Genomic DNA, 19,808 nt, shown 5'->3' with positions numbered 1-19,808 from the left:
CTCTGTTAAGTATGGGTTTAGACACATAATGTTTTATCTTTTATCACCGTGTATAAATTGTGTTTGTAGCAACAGCCCAGAAAATGGCAAGCTTTTAAGTGTAGTCTATGTGGTACTTTAATCTAGGTCTTGATCATGGTAGTAATTTTTTGGCCAGCAGGGGGAGCCGAAGTCACTGATATGTGACTCCATCTCAGCTGGTTTTCAGCTTGTCAAGGCCCAAAGAAAGTAAAAATGCCTTACTGACAAAGGTCATGATCAGAGTTCACAAAGAAGAGACACAAATGACCAAGAAGCATATAAGAAACATTTTTATTCTGATAAGTAATCAAAGGAATTCAGATTAAAATGATATACTACTTTTTTTTAACCTATCAAATTGGCAATTGAACTGTATGGTCAAAGGTAGTGAGGGGGCAGTCTCTAAAACTGCTAGTGGAAGTGTGCATTGGGCCCAGTTTTTCAGGAAGGTATTTTGGCAACATATATCAAAAAACCTTAAACTGTCTTTTAACTCAGTAATTCCACTTCTAGGAATTTATCTTAAGGGGGAAAATATAGAGATATATAGAAAGATATGTGAACAAAGATATTTGTAGCATTATTTATACAAGTGAGAATTGGGAATAAACTTGAATGAGCAGTGAGATTAATGGGTAAATTATGGCGTATTTAAGGGTGAATTATTATACAGCCATAAAACTATTTTTAAAGAATTTTTAATGTCTTAGAATGTTGAGTATACGATAAATGAAAATTCAGGATATAGAGATATATAAGGATTCTAAATATATAAAAGATAAAGAAGGTACACACACATACACACACACACACACACACACACACATATATATTTTACACGCATGGAACAATGCAAGAATTAGGGGCGCTGACCTCTGTGCAGTAGAAAATCCACATATAACTTTACAGTAGGCCCTCTGTATCTGCAGTTCCACATTCAGGGATTCAGTTGAGCATCGCGTAGTATGTATTGATTGGAAAAAATCCGAGTATAAGTGGACCAGTTCAAACCTGTGTTGTTCAAGGGTCAACTGTACATACATAGATAAAGGACTAAAAAGAACTATAGGGCTTCCCTGGTGGCGCAGTGGTTAAGAATCCGCCTGCCAATGCAGGGGACACGGGTTTGAGCCCTGGTCCGGGAAGATCCCACGTGCCGCGGAGCAACTAAGCCCATGTGCCATAACTACTGACCAGTGCTCTAGAGCCTGCGAGCCACAACTATTGAGCCCGCGAGCCTAGAGCCCGTGCTCCGCAACAAGAGAAACCACTGCTCCCCGCAACTAGAGAAAGCCCGCGTGCAGCAACAAAGACCCAACGCAGCCAAAAATAAATAAAAATAAAAAAATTTTAAAAATTATAATAGAAATAAAAACAACTATACTAGCAAGCCTTACTGAGTCTGTTAGGGGGCTGTCAGCCAATTGTCATGTCTCAGTTGGCACCAAGGAATGTTTTGATGTGAGGCAATTATCTTATAAGATGTTAACCTCAGAAACTTAAGGCCTCACCTCCGATGTCACTTCTATACTGTAGGAGCCCAGAATGGACTTAATATACATAAATTTGTATACTTCTTGAATATTCTTAACCCTAAATACTGCTTTGTGATAACATGTTCTACAACTTTCTTTTTATCTTTTGTGGAAAAAAAGATCTGCCTTTTCAACTTTAAAAGCTTAATGTATTGTACCAAGATTTGGTGAAGAAATTAGTATTTACCATATTGATACATTTTCTGATTTTGATCATAGTGCCCCTTGGCTTTCATATTTCTCAGTTGAAGATTGATTTTAAAATGTAATCTCCAGTGACATCTCCTTCAGCCTCTTAGTCATTCCATTTACGTATACTTCTCTGGATCTTTGTCAGCATTGCTTTGCCTTTGTGGATTTATGGTAACCAATCATAACTGCATTTCAGATATAGCTAAATTATGATTTGTTAGAAGGATAGGAAAATATGTTCTGTTCACAGTCTTTTCCTTGTTGGCAGTAGAATTTGCAATCCCTCCCCACTTTGCATACAAAAATCACATTGTCTTTAGGTAACATTCTGTAATTATTCAAAAATTTCTTTTTTAACTAGAAGCCATGCATCCTTTAGGTACAACTTAGATTTTTTTTCCTGTAAATGCTTTAATTTTCATTTTTCCATGCCGCATGCTGTTAATACCTGCTGTTTTCCTGCCTGCAGTACTTTAGGCGCTTGTATCTCAGTGGGCTCTTAGAGATAATTGAGTAAGAATCACCCTTTCAGTTAGTTCTGGTCTGGTGCTTAGAAAGCTTGACCTTATGTTAGTTGAAACGTGTCCCTCTGCAGTTTCCACTTTGGGCCTAATTTTGTCTACACAGGAACTGCCTGGAGCAACTCTAGTTTCTCTTCTGCTGGACAGCCCTGCAGATATTTAGACACCTTTCATGCTTGCAAAGTATTCTCTAAACTGAAAATACATCCTAGTTTTTGCAAATATTTCTCATTTGATATACTTAAAATTTTTTTCCACCTCTCAGTTCCCTTATTTTTCCAACTTAGTGCAATATTTCACTGTCAGGAAGCTCATCATTCCAGCTGCAAAATGGGGAATTCTCTGTATACCTTTCATATAATTTATGAAAATGTTAAATATAGCATTTCTAAAACGTTACCTAAGATCAATCGTCTGCTTATACTTCCCGGGGAAGTACCTCAGCGTCCGTCCACCCATAGTTTTCTATGTGTCATGCCCTGTGTAAAGCTGCCCCCTTGGCGCAGTACACGGTGTGTCAGTGTCATAAACCACACCCCACCCACGGGAAATAGTCTCAACTCTGTGGCCACTCAGGCTTTTTAAAAATAGCCTTTTATTTAGACTCTTATCAAGACTTTTATAAAAGCCTAAATAAGTTATATTCACATACTTTCTCCATAGAGGATTTGGGTAGACTGGTGTGGTGTGATTTCTTCTTTTTGAAGCCATGTTTGTCTTTTCCTCAGAAGGTTATTTATGCTGATATGTCTTCTGATCTCATCCTTTAGTAGAGGTTTGCCAGTTTGACCGATTTGAAGCTCACAGCCAGAGCCTTTCTCTTGAATAGATGGGAGTTATATTGATGGCATGTTTTTGTTCATGTTTGTTCAGCAAATATTTATTGAGTGCCAACATATGCCAGGAGTTGAGCAAGGGGCTGGGTAAATGTTGTTGATAAAGGAAAGAGATCTGGATTCCGTCCTCTTGTGTCTTATTGGAGGTCACTTCTTTCAGATGACTGTCAGTAGGTTCTTCCCTGCAATTTTATAATTTTATACATAAATTCTTTTAAAGTGCGAGTACTTTGGGACTTCATGACTACCTAACATCTGATATATTAGTTTGGAAGCATCTTGTTTGTTTAACGATGAATTTGATTCACTGTCAGTGATTCATATGCTTTAAAGTAGAAATAGATTTCTTCCTCATATCTTCTTCAGTAAGTATTGAAGCAAATTACAGTTAGGCCTGTCAGTTGTCTTGCTCTTATCACTGTTTATACCGTTTATCAAGTGCTCCATCCAGTCTTTATTCAGCATCTGGCTTTTTATATATTTAAACCACCTCTCTGTGGCTTTGCATTTTCTTGCAAGGTTTATTTATTTATTTATTATATTTTAAAAAATATTTATATATTTATTTTATTTAGGCTGTGCTGCATCTTAGTTGCGGCATGCGTGATCTTCGTTGCTGGCATGTGGGATCTTTAGTTGCGGCATGCGGGATCTTTTAGTTGTGGCACACGGACTGTTTGGTTGTGGCATGCAAACTCTTAGTTGCAGCATGCATGCAAGATCGGGCCCCCTGCATTGGGAGCTCAGAGTCTTACCCACTGGACCACCAGGGAAGTCCCTCTTGCAAGGTTTTAATTGTTGTTTTGCCTACATAGGCCTTAGTTCTCCTGATCTGCTATAATTTATGGTATTTTATTGCTTTTCCTCATTTTTATTGTCTATTTTGAGAAAAGTTATTTTCCTTCTCCTCTCCCCACCCCTACTCTCCTCTCCTCCCCCCACACTACTTAGCAATTTAAACATTTTGTTTGAGCATATGACTTTTTTGCTTTCTTACAGTCAAGTATTTTTAAAGTCCATCTCTATGCTTTGTATTAGACATTTGCCTTTTAAACATAACTTTAGTTTTATCTAGCCAAAGTCTAGGTCTTCCTTCTAAAATTGGGTAACCATATAATACATTTTTAGTTTTTCCTGACTTTACAGAATATTGGTTAAGTGTGTTTCTTATCTCTATTACTAGTGAGTCATATATGTCAGTTTCTGATTATAATTTAGAACCAAGTTCTATTATATGTGTATGTCTTAGTAGGTTCTAATTTTTTTTTGAGAAAGCATTTATTGTGTTATTTAAATTTTTATATCAGTTCCCTTCAAAGAAGTTTTGTAGTGTTGAACACACAGATTCTTGAACCACACATCATTGTTACTATTGTAGTTTTCAGGTTTCTGAATCATTGAACTTTAGAGTTGAAAAGAAACCTTGGTTTAAGTTAGTCAGGCTGTCTTGTTTTCTACATGAGGAAACTGAGAGCAGTGAAGTCATTTGCCCTAAGTCACGTCGCTGCTTGGTGGTAGAACTAGAACTTGAATGCCAGTCCAGCATTAATCACATCAGTCTGTTGATTGCTAGGGGACAGATTCATCTGCTAATCACATCTGTATTGATTGGACCATGAAACAAAAATAAATTGTTGATTTATAGGGGCAAAAATAAAATGATCAATCTGGCTCGGAAATGAGTTGACTGATCAGCATAGTCTTTCCTGTTCAGCACATACTTTTCCTCTCAGATCCTGTATTTGTGAACCAGGGCAGTTTTCTTTATACTCCAGGTAGAACTGGAAATGACAATGCCAAGTTTTTTCTCTTTGAACTACCCTTTTACAGAAGTCTTGCCAACCATCTGTTATAATATTCTTTGGGCAGAGTATAATATTGCTACTTTTGTTTAAGGTTTTATAATAATAATACATTCCAATCCTATCTCACTCAAGATAACCCTTCCAGGAATAGGATTTTGTGTTCTTTAAACTCTTCACTGGCTTACTGATGTCCTAGTTTGTATCATTCCTATAGATGACTGATTTTATCTATGACATGTTGTATCTTCCTCATTTCATTCTTACATAAAGTAATTTAGAATAATTTACTTGAGTAAGTTGAATAACTTGAGTTTGACGAGGACCTAATTTTTGCTTATATATACTGCTGGCAATGAGGTTGCAAGTGTAACATGAAAGCATATTAGTGCTCTGAGGTAATCTCTCAAGTGGAAATAAATTGCAGAATTAAGGCTTGTCTTCTGATATTTTTACAAGTAGTTTAACATTTTTTTTGCACAGTGAAGTTGTTTAGAAATTAAGTATTATTTTGGCTTCATCTTTTTTTTTTTTTTTACAGCTTTACTGATAGTCATTTCACATATCATAAAATTTACCCATTTAAAACATACAATTTTTTTTTTAGTGTATTCACAGAGTTGTGCATCCATCGCCACAAACTAATTTTAGAACATTTTCAACACCCCCAAAAGAAACCCTATATCTATTAGTAGTCACTCTCTATTTCCTTTTGTCCCCTGGCCCCTGGCAACCACTAATCTAGTTTCTGTCTCTATGATTTGTCCTTGCTGGACATTTCATATAAATGGAATCATACAGTATGAGCTATTTTGTGACTAGCTTCTTTCACTTAGCATGTTTTCAAGGTTCATCTGTGTTGTATCATATATCAGCTTTTCATTCCTTTTATGGCTGAGTAATGTTCCATTGTATGGATATATACCCCATTGTGAGGGTTCCAGTTTCTCCACATCCTGTCAACACTTCTAATTGTCTATCATTTTGATTATAGCCATGCTGGTGGGTGTGAAGGGGTATCTCATTGTGGTTTTGAATTCATTTTTCTGATAGCAAATGATGATGGGCTCTTTTCATATGCTTATTAGCCATTTGTGTATCTTCAGATAAATGTCTATTTCTGTCACATTCTTTGCCATTTTTAAACTCCATTGTCTTTTTTTTTTTTATATGTTGGGGGTAGGAGTTTATTAATTAATTTATTTATTTTTGCTGTGTTGGGTCTTTGTTTCTGTGTGAGGGCTTTCTCTAGTTGTGGCAAGCGGGGGCCACTCTTCATTGCGGTCCATTGTCTTTTTATTGTTGAGTCCTAAGTGTTCTTTATATATTCTGGATACAAATCCCTTGTCACACATGAATTTTAAATATTTTCTCTCATTTCATGGGCTGTTTTCATTTTCTTGATGGGGTCCTTTTTTTTTAAAATTAATTAATTAATTTATTTTTGGTTGCATTGGGTCTTTGTTACTGTGCATGGGCTTTCTCTAGTTGTGGTGAGCAGGGGCTACTCTTTGTTGTGGTGCACGGACTTCTCGTCGTGGTGGCTTCTCTTGTTGTGGAGCACGGGCTCTAGGCTCGTGGGCTTCAGTAGCTGTGGCACGCAGGCTCAGTAGTTGTGGCTTGCGGGCTTAGCTGCTCTGTGGCATGTGGGATCTTCCCGGACCAGGGCTTGAAGCTGTGTCCCCTGTATTAGCAGGGGGATTCTTAACCACTGCGCCACCAGGGAAGTCCCTTGATGGGGTCCTTTAATGCACAAAATTTTGTAATTTTGACGAAGTTCAGTCTACTTATTTTTTCTTGTCATTTGTGCTTTTGGTACCATGTCTAAAAACCATTGTGTAACCCAAGATAATGAAGATTTATTCTTGTTTTCTTCTAGGAGTTTTATGGTTTTAACTCTTATATTTAAGTCTATGGTACATTTTGAGTTAATTTTTGTGTATGGTGTGAGATAGGGGTCCCACTTTATTCTACTGCATGTGACTATCCAGTTGCCCCAGGACCTTTTGCTGAAAAGACTATCCAACCCCCACTCCCACCTCACTTGCCTCCCATTGAATTGTCTTGGCACCCTTGTCAAAAGTCAATTGACTGTGAATGTGAGTGTTTGTTTCTGGACTCTTAAACTATATTCCATTGATTTATATGTCTATCCTTATGCCAGTACCACACTGTTTTGATTTCTATAGCCTTGAATTAAGTTTTGAAATCAGGAAGTGTGAGTCCTTCAACTTTGTTCTTCCTTTTCAAGATTGTTTTGGATATTCTGGAATTGAATTAATATGTAGATCAATTTAGGGAGTATTGCCATCTTAACAAAGTTACATCTTCTGATCCATGAACATGGGATGTCTTTCCACTTAATTAGGACTTCTTTAACTTCTTGTGACAATTTTTGTAGTTTTCAAATTATAAGGTTTATACTTTCTTTGTTAAATTTATTTCTAAGTATTTTATTCTTTTTGATGCTATTATAAATGGAGTTTTCTTAATTTCATTTCAGATTGTTGTTGCTATTGTATCAAAATACAATTGCTATTTATTTGTATAGTGATCTTGAATTCTGTAACATTGATGGATATGTTTATTAGCTCTAATAGTTTATTTGTGGGTTCCTTAGGATTTTTTATATACAAGATTATGTCATGTACAAATTGTAGTAGTTTTACTTATTCCTTTGTAACCTGAAAGCTTTTAATTTCTTCTTTTTTGCCTAATTGTCCTGGCTAGAATCTCTAGTACAATATTTCTTTAAAAATTTTATTTATTCATTTATTCATTTATGTTTGGCTGCATTGGGTCTTCATTGCTGTGCGCGGGCTTTTCTCTAGTTGCAGAGAGCGGGGGCTACTCTTCGTTGCAGTGTGTGTGCTTCTCATTGCAGTGGCTTCTCTTGTTGCAGAGCATGGGCTCTAGGCGCACGGGCTTCCATAGTTGTGGCACACGGGCTCAGTAGTTGTGGCTTGCAGCCTCTACAGCACAGGCTCGGTAGTTGTGGAGCATGGGCTTAGTTGCTTTGCAGCATGTGGGATCTTCCCGGACCAGGGCTCAAACCCGTGTCCCCTGCATTGACAGGCAGATTCTTAACCACTGTGCCACCGGGGAAGCCCTCTAGTACAATGTTGAATAGAAGTGTTGAGAGCAGACATCCTTGTTTTGTTCCTGGTTTTAAGGAGAAAGTATTCAGTCTTTCTCCATTAAGTATGATGTTAGCTGTGGGTTTTTCATACATGCCTTTTCTCAGGTTAAGAATGTCTCCTTCAATTCCTGTGTGTTTTTATCATGAAAGGGTATTGGATTTTGTCAAATGCTTTTTTTGCATCAATTGAGATGATCATGTGGTTTTTATTCCTTATTAATATGATGTATTACATTAGTTGACTTTCAGATATTAAACCAGCCTTGAATTCCTTGAATTAATCACACTTAGCAAAGGTGTACAGTCCTTCTTATGTTGATGGATTCACTTGCTGGTGTTTTGTTGAGGATTTTTTACATCTATATCCATAAACGATATTGGTCTGTAGTTTTCTTGTGATGTCTTTGTCTGGTTTTGGTGTCAGGGTAATAACAGCCTTATCAAATGAGTTGAGATGTATTCTCACTTCATCTTGAAATAATTTTGGTTTAATTTTGGACATTCATTTAGCAATAGTAAATTCTAATTGCCTAATTACTGAATGAAGATAATAGTTAATACAACTAATGTTTAAGAAATTATGAGTTATTAAATTTGTGGCAATCACAAGAAATCTAGAAGCCTTCCCACGGGCCAAGAGCAAATATTTGAGAATGAAAGAAAGATGTAGGGCTTCCCTGGCGGCACAGTGGTTAAGAATCCGCCTGCTGGGCTTCCCTGGTGGCGCAGTGGTTGAGAGTCTGCCTGCTGATGCAGGGGACACGGGTTCGTGCCCCGGTCCGGGAAGATCCCACATGCCGCGAAGCGGCTGGGCCCGTGCGCCACAACTACTGAGCCTGTGCTCCAGGGCCCATATGCCACAAATACTGAGCCCACGTGCCACAGCTACTGAAGCCCATGCTCTCTAGAGCCTGTGCTCGGCAACAAGAGAAGCCACCTCAATGAGAAGCCTGCGCACTGCAACAAAGAGTAGCTCCCGCTCGCCACAACTAGAGAAAGCCTGTGTGCAGCAACGAAGACACAATGTAGCCAAAATAAATAAATAAATAAAAAATTTTTTAAAAAAAGAAAGATGTAGAATTAAATACAATTGGACTAGGTCACAAATTTTCCTTTTCTTGACCTTTTCCCTATCTTGAGGCATTCAGGGCAGAGGTTCCAAGTCTTGGCACTTCAGATCCTTGTCTCCTACTTGGTTCCCTTAACGTCTTCTCTTAGTTTTATTTTTGAGGTACTTGTTTTGTTACCTCATTCTAGTTATGCCATAAATAACACCTAATTTTAGCATTCTTAGGGTGGTCTACAAAAGCTTCCCAAAAGGGCCAGAAGAGAGTTGAATTGGAAGAATAAAGCACTAAAATTTTGCTGATTGTTCTCTTACTACTTCTTGGCTTTGAATTACTGTTTAAAATATCAGTGAATAGAAAGGATTTTTTTTTTTTTGGCTACCACATAGTTTATGATGGTGACTTAGCATTTTTTTCCAGAGGTACTATAGTGTTTAGCATCCAGTAGACACTCAGTAAATGTTTATGAATGATTGGGAATTAATAATAGGGCTTTAAGGGGATATCTAGTTTTATTGAAAAATCAAAGAAAGTCATTCAAGGCAGGAACACAAGTATTACTGTTGTCATGCTATAAAAATGCAATGCCCTAGCCTAAATGTTACCAGCAAGATCACATTTTGACATTGCCACCATAGAAATTCTAGGACGTGTGAGTAGGTTTTCTCCTCCTCTACACAGAAGGATTTTTTTCTTCTTTATACCATAAAAGATATAGTTTCATTAGGCTATTTGTTTTTGTTGTTGTTCTATTAGTTGAAGCTAGAGCTAGATCATTTGAGACTATTTTGTTAGATAAATTTGTTTCTAAATTTGATTGTGAGAATTTGGAATATGGCTGAAAATACTGAATATTATGTTCTATTATTTTTGTCAGTCTAATTCGGAAATGAAAAAAGATTGCTGTTAAGAAAATTATATATGATTTCTTAGTAAATGAGTGACAGATATAAGAGGTAAGACAGGGGCTTTAGCATTTCCTGAATTCCAGTCATGTTCTCTCAGTAGCTTATGGTCTCATTTATAATATTGTACCCACAACAATTTTTACATTAGATGTTTTCAGGTTTCATCATCTGTATAAAGGAACTACACATTCAGGGGTTTTGGGCATGCATATTTATCTACAAATGCTTCTCCTCAAGTACTGTCAAGATCCGGGGTTGTCCAAAGCAGCTTGTCACAAAAAGAGCATTTCTCTGAAGACTCCTTCTCTATCTTGAAAAAATGAGAATTTTGCATTTTGTTCTGTAATATATTTGTGTTTATTTTAACAAAAGTTTATCTGATTTTACTATAATCTTTGATTAAATCGACACTCCAGCAAGATGTCTCCTGTCTATTGAGTGGCTTCAGTTACTTCCTAGTCCATAGCTGTATGCTGCACACTACAGGAGAACCCAGTTCAGGAATCCAGGAATCAGTGGATTAAAAAGTAATGTCCTTTCCAAGAATGGTGTGCCTCTCTATTGGAGGGAACAGGTGTGATGTGCTATCTCCATAATCCCTAGGTTCACTATGCCATCAGAGCAAGATTTTAGAAGTTGCATCTTAACTTTGGACTGAGCAACTCACTTAAAAATTTTTTTTTAAATGCCTTTTGCCTTGTGCACTTGTTGCCTCCTTTTCTCTGTGAACATTTTTTCCCCTTCTGACTCTCTATCAGGCCCTCCACAACTTGGGTGCTCACAGCTGCCTTGAAGTTCTCCACGTTTACCTTTACGTATCATTTCGAAAAGAAGCCAGGCAGTTTCTTGGTAAATTTGGGGCATGTTCTGACATTTATTATCTGATACAGTGTTTAGGTCTTAGGCAGATTCCTTCATTTGACATTGCCTTATCTGCAAAATCAGTATATTAAAATACTCCTGTTATGTTTGGTCAATTAACTTTTTTGGTTAATTCTAATTATTGGAGAATTTTAAAACATTCTATACTAAAGTTCAAAGCATTAGAATTTATTAAAATCCACCTAAATAATCAGTTTATTTAATCAGTAGTTTTTTTGTATGTTTGTTTAATTTAACTCCTTGAGAAACTTTATTAAAATATTCATGTAAAGTTCTGGTTAAACTGCGTGTATTAGAAGTCAGTGCTTGTGTAGCTACTTTGAAATCTGGGACTGCAGAAGAGAAAACCATCAGTCTTGGATGTTAAGTGTTAACATAGCTGATGGCCTGGGAGAACCTGACTTGTTTCTTTAAGTGATACAGTTGTATTCAGTTGAATTTTAGTACTGTCTTCTTAAATATCCCCAAATAAATTATTTCTAGATTGAGCAGTGCTTTCAGGGTTAATCTGTAACTTTAGTTACTGTTCTCCGTACTAACACGGTTAAATCATGAGTCTGCCTAAAGATTAGTTTTTCTTCTCAGTGAGTTATTGGATCACTTCTCTGGTGAGATGGTAAGATAATATCTTTCTCTAAATTCCAGAGCCTATATATCTTTCGTATGAGGAAGAAAATTATCTTGTTTTGGGGTGGGATTGAAACTAAGGAATACCATGCATTCTTATAATACTTTGTCATTGACAAGTTTTTCAAATGCCTTAAGTTGTTTAATCTTACTGCAAGTTTGTTGCTATTGGACTGAATACATAAGAATATATGATATTGTGAATTAGTTGAGACTTCCATTTCGTGAAAAAAAATCTTGATCTTTGTGCTTTATTGTAAACAATGTGAGGCGCTTTATTGTAATCAATGTGAGGATTTTCTCTTACTTACCTTTGGCCAAATCTTGATACTGGTGAAACTGAATTGGTAGTATTGTTCAGGTTTAATACCTTTGTCATGTTTGCACTACTTATTCTCCAGGTGAGTAGTATGTTTCTGTTGGGAGGCTCTAACTCTGGAAGGCAGGTGATACAGTGGGGAAAGTGAGAATTGGAGACTGACACCTGGATTCCAGCATGTGTTCCAGCTTTGGCTTTGGCCAGTCTCCTAACTATTTTCTCTTGGCTTCATTTTCCTGATAATAAAATCTGGAGGTTTTTATTAGATGGCCTTCCATATTCCTTCTAATATCCAAAATTCTTCTTTTTAAATTTCCCAATTTTGGTTCAGTTTATCCTGGCTTTCTACTTCATATTTAGCTGGCTGAATATTAACATGAGAGCATGCACCAATTTCAGTTTAAAGATGTTTCTTCCATGATGTAATTTTAATATTGTCTTATATAGATTGATGTGTTCATTTCTGTGATATCTGGACTAGGTCCCTGGGATGCAATGGCAAATAACAAAAACTGGGTCCCTGTCCTTTTGAAACTAAATGGTTTAGGCTTTTAGGACTTCCTCTCCTGAGTTACTTTAATAATTTTTTTTTTAAGTACAACACAGAATAATCCCTTGTCCTTTTGAGATTGGTTCGGACATATGAAATACTGAATTTGTGATAGAATATTCTGCTTAGGAATTTCTGGGTTGTTAGAAGATATATGGTGAAGAAGTTAAAGAGTGCCTTTTTGGAGTATGTTTATTATATAGACCAGGGTAATAAATCAGAGAAGTTGGAATAATCATAGTTCCTGCTTTTAAGAGCTTTGAGGCTGGCTTCAGGAGGCAAGATTGGTATATGAAAACAACCTCAGAGGAATTACAGAGAGCATTTAACCAAGAGCAGGGTAATACAGTGCCAATTATCTACATTATTGTTATTATTACTGTTTTCTGTTTCTTTCTTTCCTATTCTGTTATTTATCCGGCTTGCAGAATCTTAGTTCCCCAACCAGGGGTCGAACCCGGGCCCATGGCAGTGAAAGTGCCAAGTACTAACCCCTGGACTGCCAGGGAATTCTCTTATTACTGTTTTCTTGAAGGAAAAATAAATTAGAGGTGGACTGGGGGAGAGGAATGAACAAGGATTGGTGGTGAGGAGGGATGGTCCTCTTTTTCAGGGCAGAATGAACCCATAGATAAAGACATGGATGGGTACAGAGTTGTGTATATGAGGAAAGGACTGGTCTATAGGTTATATAAAATATGACAATATAAATTATCCATAAAGTATTTTAGAGTATACAAATACTCTAAAACATGAGAAAATAATCAGTATGTTTTTGACTTCAGGTATAGGAAACCTAATTCAAATTGGCGTAAACAATAAAGAAATGTTTGTTGTTACCTTGGTCTCATGTAGCTGGAAGTCCAGAAGTCTTGCAGATGTCAGGATTGTTTGATATAATCATTTAATGCTGTCACCAAGGACCAAGGTACTTGCCAGTTCTCCATTCTGCCCTCTTTGATGTTGGTGGCATCTTCAGACTTGCTGTAAGGTGACTGTAGCAGAACATGACACTGTGAAGTGTCATGTTCAGCATTACCTGAAAAGGGACTGTTTCTTCCTCATCTCATCTTTAGGACTGAAGAACCTTTTCTCACAATTCTCTATTGGAGGCCTTCCAGTGGGCTTCCACTCATGTCACGTTGGCCAGGATTACATTTCATGCCCATTCCCAATCAATCATTGGCAAAGAGAATGGGTTGAAACTAATCTACTAGGATAGAGTGGATATTGGAGGACAATCACAATGATTATTCCAAGAATGATTTGGAAAATGAGTAGTATGTGTTTTTTTAAAAAAATAAATTTATTTATTTATTTAGGCTTCATTGGGTCTTTGTTGCTGTGTGTGGGCTTTCTCTAGTTGTGGCAAGTGGGGGCTACTCTCGGTTGCAGCGCGCGGGCTTCTCATTGCGGTGGCTTCTCTTGTTGCGGAGCATGGGCTCTAGGCACACGGGCTTCAGTAGTTGTGGCATGTGGGCTTCAGCAGTTGTGGCACGCGGGCTCTAGAGTGCAGGCTCAGTAGTTGTGGCGCATGGGCTTCGTTGCTCAGCAGCATGTGGGATCTTCCCGGACCAGGGCTCGAACCCATGTCCCCTGCATTGGCAGGCGGATTCTTAACCACTGCGCCACCAGGGAAGCCCCTGTGTGTGTTTTTAATCAGCCTTGACATCCACTGTGTTTTGGGGGGAAATTTTAAGAAAATGTATTTGTCTAAGATTTTTGTGTCTGTAGTAGCTCACCTTTGAATGTCCCTACTTGGAAAAATTGGTGTCTGAGCAGAAAGACATCTGATTCAAGATAACAATGTAAAACAAATTGATTTAAGTGCCATAAACACTGTGAAATCCCTACTCTTGGGCTAAGCAATGAGAAAAGGGGAAAGTGGGGATTTATTTTTACCCAAAATGCATGTTTAAAAATGAGCATTTCCACCTCTTAATCATTTGAAAAGAATGTATTTTATAACCTTGGTTATTTGGGGGCCTAATTAAATCTGATATTTGAGTTTTAAGAATCGAAGCAGTAGTAAAATTAATTATTTTGTGGTGAGTGTCTTTGAACATAATATTTAAGTATACACTGCAAAGGGCTATGCCTTATTTGGTATTTTCATTCTGCTCATTTGGATTTCAGAATCCTCACATTAGGGCTCTAGTTCGCCATCTATTGGTTTTAGAATTGTGTTCAACACTTTTCTGCTGTATTTTGTGGAATAACTATTTATGTGGAGATGCCTGTATACATTTTTCAATCAACTAAATCCACCCCCCCCCCCACCCAGGATCATAATTTAAAAAGCCAAGACTAGGATCTCTTTTGGATGCGTATACAAATATGTATACATATATTTTTTTATTCTTGTGTAATTTGACCCTGTGACTTTCTTTTGATATTTGAGAACCATGACTATGATTGAGAGTGTGATTTTAAGGGTACAAATGGAAATATAGGTGTAGATGCTGTAGGAGCTAGTGAGTTAGAGTTTGTGGGAGGACAAGCTGTTGGGCTGTTTTTTGGCCTAACAGAAGTGACGCATACCACCGGATATTGGTTTTGGTAAGCCACAAAAAAGTATTGAGCGTTTCTCATCTTCCTTTTTGGTAGTAGAGCATACCTGTCTCATCTGCTGCATTTGATGATTTAATTGTTGGAAACATTTTTCTTGTTGTTGTTCTGTAATTTAAAGTAATATTTTGATGAATACCAGAGTTCCTTTTTTAAACCTCTAAGCACTGGATTCATCTTTTGGCAACTTTTTCTTTCGTTTTAAAGGATAGTGGATTATAATTTGTGTAAATGTGACACTTCGCATTATATTGCTGAATTTTTTTAATCTAGAAAATCTTCCATTATTTTAAGGCCCTATTTTGGAAAAGGAATAAAATACCGTACTGACAAACTGGTCATGAGAAATGATAAAAGTGCCACCACTTTCAACCAACTCTGGTAGGAAGGTGGAAGTTTGCTTTTTGTTGTGAGATTTGGGTTTCTCTATGGAGTTCTTTGTTAAACTTTTAGCATAGCAGTGAACTTCCTTTTGGTGGAGACAGGAAGCATAAATACTCATTGTGTAATGCTATTTGCCTGCTTTGGTGGATCCGCCAAGCCGTGACACCCAAAACCAGACGCGTGCTTCTTAACGAAAACTACAGATCCCAGCGGGCCTGGCGCTTGTGGGCCATCACTTCCCCTCTCGCTCCCGGCTGTCCCTTCCCGGGCTGGCCCGGCGCGGGCCGTGGCCCGCGCCTGCGCAATGAGGACGTGCGCTTTTTTTTTTTTTTTTTTTTTTTTAACCCTGGCGGCTGCGGATCGCGGCGCTTGGGGCTAGTGCCCAGGCGTGCTGCAGTGTACGGAGGCTGGCTGCTAGGACAAAGGGCGGCAGGAAGCGGTTCACTGGTCAGGGAGCTCCCCATTTGATTCAACGCACGTTTAGCCCTGGAATAATGTGGTACCGACGGCAGTAGCCTATTTACTACCCAGTACAAACAGTTCCTCGCTCACGTCCTCTTGCTCTGTCGCGCCAGCCTGCCTTGCCCCTCATAGCTGGCGCGCGGCCTTGTCAGCCCAAGCGCGGAAGGAATGTGACGGCGTCAGTGCCTCAGGTTAGCCTCACCCCAGCCGGAGCGAGGGTCTGCTCCCGTCTGCCGCAGTGCCGCGTGCCGCTGCCGCACGTCTGGGAGCGGCTGGGTCCCGGCGCCGCGGCCTCCGCAGCTGGAGGTGCAGAAGCAGCGGCCGCGGCGAGGAGCCATGACTGAGGCGGCGGCGGCGGCGGCCGCGCCTCCTGGAGGCTCGCGGGGGCGGCGCGGTGGGCGCCCCCTGGCGGCGCGCCGGGGCGGAGCGGCCCTTCGCCGCCGCAGCCGCAGCCGGCGGAGGCGCTGCTGTCCCTCCTCCCCGTGTCCCCGGCACTCGCCCGCTCGCTCGCTCGCTCCATTCTCCCTCCGCTTCAGATTAAAGGGGGGGGAGGGAAAAGAAGCTCGGCCGCCATTTTCCCAGTGCCGCCGCCACCGCCGCCACCGCTCGCCGAGCCGGCGGGAGAACCGAGCACCTTAGCGAAGCCGACTCGTCTCGCCGCGGCGGTGCGGGGGGCGGCTGGAGCGCTCTCCCCGGCCGGGAAGAGGCGTCCGGGGGCGGCGGCCGGGGTGCGGGCTTGGGCTGCAGACGGCGGCGCTTGTTTGTGCGGGGCGGGGGGGCGGCTTCACTCTCTGCCCCCGCCCGCCCGTCCTCCCGGCCGGGCTGTGGTCCCCGGCCGTGCCCAGGCCCCGCCGGAGCCGAGGAAGGCCGGAGAAAGAGCCCGAAAGAGAAGAAAAAGCGGCCGCTCCCCGCCGCCGCCGCCTTCCCCTCCCCCTCTGCCTCGCCCCCCCGCCCGGAAAGTCAGGGCGGCTCCGGGCGCCGGGGGGGAGGAGAGCGGCGGGCCCGGGCCGGAGCCGCCGCCGCGCGCCCCCGCCCGCCGCCGGCCCTCGGCGCCCAGGCCGGGGGCTGTTTGCAAACTGCGCCCATTTTGTGGGGCTGAATCCGCCCGGGCAACGCTCTTCCATCACGTGGTAGGTGCTGCTGCTGCTGCTCCTCTCCTCCTCCCGCTGCCCTTTCTCCTTCTCCTCGCTCTCCCTGTGGCTCCCATTTCTCCCTCTCTTTGTTAGTTGTAACTAGAAAGGCAGGGCCGGGCAGGAAAAATCCCCGGAACTTTAAATGGCCTCTCCGGGCTTCCCCGCTGCGGGTCCGAGGCTGGGAGTCGCCCCAAGGGCGGGGGTGTGCGGGGGCCCTTCCCCACCAGCTGCCGCCTCGTTCGCCAGCTTTTCATTTGGCGTTCTATTTAAAAATGCGGCCTTAAGAACACGATTTATTCCGGTTAAAAAAAAAACCCAAACAAACTCTTGCTCTCGCCTTGAACTTCTTTTGACTGCAAAAGGCCTTTCTCTGGCCGAAACACACATCTTGCGCGTTTCACGGTGTGTATCACAACTCTGATTGTTTAGTGAGATGGTTACTTGTTTCATTTATTTATTTTTGTTGCCTGTAAATTGAGGTCACTTACGTTTTCAGATCTAGTCTCCCTCAGGCGGACGTGTTTTTTTTTTTTTTTTTTTTTAAACTAAAGAGGAAGAGACGTTTATTTGCTTTTAAGTGAGTTTGGGGGGCCTGTTTTCCGGCTGACTGTCTTTTGATTCTCAGCAAATAATTTGATTGTTTTCCATAGGATAAACAGCCTTACCCTCATGTTTTACTTAAAAATCCTTTTGTTTTCCGTTGTCGGGATCCCAGTGTGGTTTTTTTGGAGAAACACGTTACTTAACTATTGCTTATTGATTGCCTCAGGGGAGAAGGGGTGACATGATGGCGCCACTTTAAATTGCTCTCTTTCCTCCTCCTCCGTTTTTCCCCCCTTTATTCTGGAGGTCACTGGAGCATTTTTCGTGACCTATTAATAAACTACTTGAGAGTGTTAACAGTACAACTAGTCGGGCTAGAGTTTGGTACCTTAAGGGTCGGGAGACCCGAATCCCGAGGTCCCCAAAGTTCCGAGAAATCTTTCTAGTCCTCCTGCCTCGCCTCCCTCCCCTCCATTCACAGTCCTGGTGTTGCCATCTCCTTTGTCACGTGGCTAGCAATCATTGTGTTTTTTTGTTTGTTTTGGGGTGTGTGTTTATATTTTTAAATTGTAGCCCAGGAGAATTTCTCTCCTCCCCATTAGAGAGATCAAAACGTTTTAGTTTTTTTAGTTTTAAAATCGGAGAACATTTATAATAAACGATAAAATTACATAATCTTTGCCTTGCATAATCATGATATAGTTATAGGTTGTTACTGAACTTCGTTTCTAAAGCACTTTCAGGTATGGAAAGTAGAACATTGGAATATGTTTTCCATTTCTCAGAATAGTCTAGTATTTTCCCTGCTTTTTGGGTCCTTTAAAGTAACCACTATTTACAAGGGCTTAAGTGGGTGTGTTTTCCCCTCCCCCCTTCTACAGGCTATACTTAGTTCTTTTTCTAGCATACTGTCTGACCAATTTAGAAATTTTCAATTGTCTACATGTTTGTCATTTAAAACTATTTTTCTTTTCTCGCAACAACAGTGAACACTTTTGAGTAATAATTGTTTTCTACCTGAAGGTATTTCATTATGTTTCTGTTGCGTTTTTGATCCAGAGAATTTTTTCTGCTAATCCTATAGATTTAGAAGAATGTTGTTCTATTATGTTTCTTCATATCAGTTTTCCCCATAGTTGGGTAAATTCCTATTTTATAAAATACCGAATACATTTCTGTGTTGTTTCTACAGAGCTTACTAACCGCGTTTCCAATTTGAAAAAAGATCTGTTGTGTGTTCAAAAAATTTCAAAAAGTAAATATGAAATATAGTGATTCTTGTGTGCATTGATTCGTTTCCTCTACCATGTATGTTTTCAAAGGTTTTGGGCCATTTTCTTTGCTAACAGTTACATCATGTCATGTGATATGTGCAGTGTGATGTGTAGTTCTAAAAATAAGGCAAGGTAAAAATGCTCATCCCTTGGGAATCTAAAAAATGTATTATAAATATGGGATAACTATCCTCAGTCATGGAATTCTGATTTCGATTTCCGCTAGGTTTATCCTACACAGTATGCAATTCCTTTGACCTTTAGCATATTTGATGTATTTGTTAGTGATCTCATGATTTGAGGTGGTCAATTTTTTAATTTTCAAGTGTGTACCACTTGGAGGGAAACATGGATGTGACAAAGATTCTTAACATCTGTATTGTGGTAAAGATGATTGGTCTCTGATGACTGCCTTATTTAAGTATATAAAAAGTATTTTTGATTTATGTCTGTAGACAGACCTAAGAGTGATCAATTAAGTATTGATAGAGCCTTGAGGTATGGTGGGGTTTTGGTCCTTTTATCTTTGTGAATCTACTTAAGTGAGGTATTTAGAAGTGTTGCTGCATCTTTCCTGAAAGTCTTATTCAGAATTTTAGTGTTTGACTTTTGTGCTTTACCAAAGTGAGATGTTAAATCTTTGTAAGATTTTCTTCCTGCCTACACATGTTATTCCTATGGTTAAACCTGCAGAGCACACGTTGATTGTTAGGTGACTTATCATTATCCTGTTGAGGAAAATTCTGGAAGCTAGAAAATGAGTAAGCCTTAGTTCACTTCTCACTTTTATCAAGGTGAGAAGAAGGGAAGATAACTATTTTTTTCTTCTTCAAGCACTGCCAGTACCTTTCCATTTCTAGTCATGCTACACTGTAACCAGTGTCTCTACTACCCTGGATTTTATTGGATTGATCACAGATTTTAATTGTATTTTAAAGTGAGTAACAAGTTATAGATTTGTTCTGTTTGATATAACCTGACTCACGTAATCTGTAAACATAGGGCCATTGTGGTTGATGATGCTGATTTGAGAGGGTATTTTAGT

The 19,808-nt window shown here is 39.8% G+C and overlaps 1 protein-coding gene across 10 annotated transcripts in view; it reads left to right on the top strand.

Annotated features, from left to right (window-relative positions):
• Window positions 1–19,808, top strand: part of KANSL1 (KAT8 regulatory NSL complex subunit 1) — a 179,972-nt gene that overhangs the window by 9,783 nt on the left and 150,381 nt on the right. For 9 of the 10 annotated variants that reach the window (XM_055090712.1, XM_024130015.3, XM_024130010.3 and 6 more), the window contains exon 1: window positions 16,859–16,943. The exons of the other annotated variant lie outside the window; for it this stretch is intronic. The gene's annotated coding sequence lies outside the window, so the exon portion shown is untranslated. Of the gene's footprint in view, window positions 1–16,858; window positions 16,944–19,808 lie in introns of those variants that run through there. 10 annotated transcript variants of the gene reach the window in all.

Source organism: Physeter macrocephalus, chromosome 14 (assembly GCF_002837175.3).
Source record: "Physeter macrocephalus isolate SW-GA chromosome 14, ASM283717v5, whole genome shotgun sequence".
Classification (NCBI taxonomy): Eukaryota; Metazoa; Chordata; class Mammalia; order Artiodactyla; family Physeteridae; genus Physeter; species Physeter macrocephalus.
This window is presented reverse-complemented; position numbering and strand designations above follow the sequence as displayed.